Source organism: Otolemur garnettii, unplaced genomic scaffold, assembly GCF_000181295.1.
Source record: "Otolemur garnettii isolate 467f Iridium unplaced genomic scaffold, OtoGar3 scaffold00168, whole genome shotgun sequence".
Lineage (NCBI taxonomy): Eukaryota > Metazoa > Chordata > Mammalia > Primates > Galagidae > Otolemur > Otolemur garnettii.
Window position 1 is genome coordinate 1,737,433 of NW_003852563.1, and position 2,873 is coordinate 1,740,305.

The following is a 2,873-nucleotide window of genomic DNA, read 5'->3' on the forward strand; positions in this document are numbered from 1 at the left end:
TCTTGATTAACTGAGATAAAGTGGTCAGAAATGGTGTGCATAACAAAGGTCTGTAATGCCTCTTGACTTTGTGTTCGGCCAGTAGTTTTAGGCTTTTTCTCACATCAATCTAATTGTTTCTGAATTTCACTCAGAAGCAGCAAAATTAAATATTGTTGTGTTAGAATTAGGTTTAGCTATGGAAACTGATACTCCCCCAATGGTGAATTAAACAGTTAATTTCTCTGTCCCATAAAAATAATCTGGAGATGGTTAGCCCTGGAGTGAGATGGCAGCTCCAAGTCATCAGGACGCGGCCTTCTTGTAGACACTGCATGGCAGCCATCTAAGGTGTGGCCTTTGTCCTGTCGGAGATGGCCATGATGGACACGTGTCAAGCTGTAGGATGGACGTAAGGGGGACTAGAACTTTGTCCTCCTTGTAAAGTGACTTTCCTAGAAGTCTCAGGTGACACCACCTCATCACAGTGAGCAGAATAAATCCTATGGGCAGCTGAAAAATGTAGTTTTAAGTGATGCCAATATGTCTGTCTAAAAATAAAGATTTTGTTAATTTGAGGATATATCCTTGGTAGCAACGAAAAATGTCTACTTCAGACATGCAGCTACTTTCAATTTTAAAGTAGACAAAAATAATATCAGATGAAGTGGTTATCAGAAAAACTTTTAAAAACCATATATGCCTCAATTCCTGGTAAACAAAAATAGAATGTAAACTTTACATTTTTAATAACTGTCACTACTGAAAAATGTTAAATTTTTTTGCAGAATAAGAACAGCCATGATTCGGGAGACTTTGATGGTGGCATGAGCACACATTACTTTATTAAAGCAGGTTTGAAATGCTTAAAGTCAATATGGAGGCTGTAGTTTAGATGCACCCCAAGGCCAACTATCCATAACCACATAACAAAAACTCAAGTCATCCCGTCCCTCAGAAATGCTACCTCTAATCGTAAGTGCCACATAAGCTTTATGTCCTTGTCACTATGATTCAGTGAAATGAGACCAATCAGCTATGTCCAAATCGGCTTAAACAATGAAAAGAACAATAATGTAAAACATTCAGTCTTCCCAAAAGAGGTCAAAATAAGACATCCTGGACATTTTATATGCTGTGCTGTGACTGCCGTCAGGCCAGCTTCTTCCCACTTGCTTTCCAGTTTCCTAGACGTCAATCTACACCTTCTTTTATTATGGGACAATAAAAGTTTAAAATTGTTTCCTAACGTGATCCGATTTTATTTTTGACAGAACCTCTTTAATCTTCGATCTGTCTCTTCATGTCATGAGAAATTTAGCACCCACTATATAAATGAGGACTTTCTTCATTTTCCCAAATATGTGAAGCTTCCAGGCCTGTCCCTTGAGCCCCGCAGTGTTCCAGACTGTGGTGAATAAGGTTTGGTTGGTCCCACTGAGTCTGTGAGGGAAATGTCACGTCAGGTCTCACCCTGATATTCTGCCTATTCCCAGCAGATACTGGATTTTCCTTTCCAAAAGGAATATAAATCTCCAGTATATATAAAATAAAAATGGCCTCACACCTCTCACCCCAGTCTCTCTTGGCTTGTTGAACGTTTCTTTCTTGCCCCCAACAATGTTTTTTCTCACTGGCGATGCCCTGACTGACACAAAACTGCTGGTAATAGCACGACCAGCTGTATGTAAACATTTAAGACATAGTGTTTCCTAATTTTTCTTGTCTTGGCTTAGCAGTGACGATGTGACGTTTTATTTCTCTGGGTTTCAGTCAACTCAGTTGTGCACTGAATGTGATTGGGCCCGACTCTTTCCAAGATCCCTCCTAGCCAGGAAGTCAGTGATCCTATGACCCCACTGGTATGTCATCTGAGAAAAATGTGGGACCTTTCAGCTTTTAGTTCAGAGGAGACCAAAATGCAATTTTTGTCAGTCATCCTGAATCTGGGTTCACCCAACACCAGCCGCCCCCACCACGCCGCCTAAGTTTGACCCTAACAAGATCAAAGTCACGTGTGTGAGGTGCACTAGTGGTGACATTGGTGCCACATCCTGCCCTGGCGCCAAAAATCGGCCCCCTGGGTTTGTCTCCATAAAACGTTGGTGATGATGTCACCAAGGCAACCGGTGACTGGAAGGGTCTGAGGATTACGGTGAAACCGACTATCCAGAACAGACAGGCCCAGACTGAAGTGGCACCTTCTGTCTCTGCCCTCATCATCAAAGCCTTCAAGGAACTGCCGAGAGACAGAAAGAAGCAGAAAAACATTAAACACAATGGAAATATCACTTTCGATGAGATTATCAACATTGCCAGACAGATGTGGTGCCAATCTCTAGCCAGAGAACTCTCTGGAACCATTAAAGAGATCCGGGGGGTGGCTGAGTCTGTGGGCTGCAGTGTGGATGGCCGCCACCCTCATGACTTCATGGTGACATCAACAGTGGTGCTATGATGCCCAGCTAGTTAAAAGGGGCAAGGGAAAATGTTTCAGTACAGGATCATTTGACACTCCCCAAAAAATGTTTTGGGAAATCTCATTCTTCTAACTGCATAGTAGTGAGTAGATATTCCTAAAAATGACACAAAGCCTCCCCTGTCCTCTGAGAACTGTTACCGGCAACTCAGCTGTCCTGTCACCTTAAGGCCCTAAAGTCACTATATTCGTCATGCTGCTCAAGAATGAAAAGAAATTACTCCACGATTTGACTTACATGTAGTCAGTTCTCAATTAGCTAAACCAGAGAGGTATAATGGCATGGATAATCGAGATTACAATTAATTAAAAATCACTCAGATTTGGTTTTGGCTCTGTTATACATTCTATGGAGCACTGATTTCTGCCTAATTACATATTTCTCTGTTTCAAAAATTCCACTTCTGTATTTTCT

At 41.7% G+C, this 2,873-nt stretch overlaps 1 pseudogene; it reads left to right on the forward strand.

The window, feature by feature from the left end:
• Positions 1 to 353: 353 nt before the first annotated feature.
• On the forward strand, positions 354 to 2,437 carry LOC100961478 (annotated as a pseudogene).
• Positions 2,438 to 2,873: the final 436 nt, after the last annotated feature.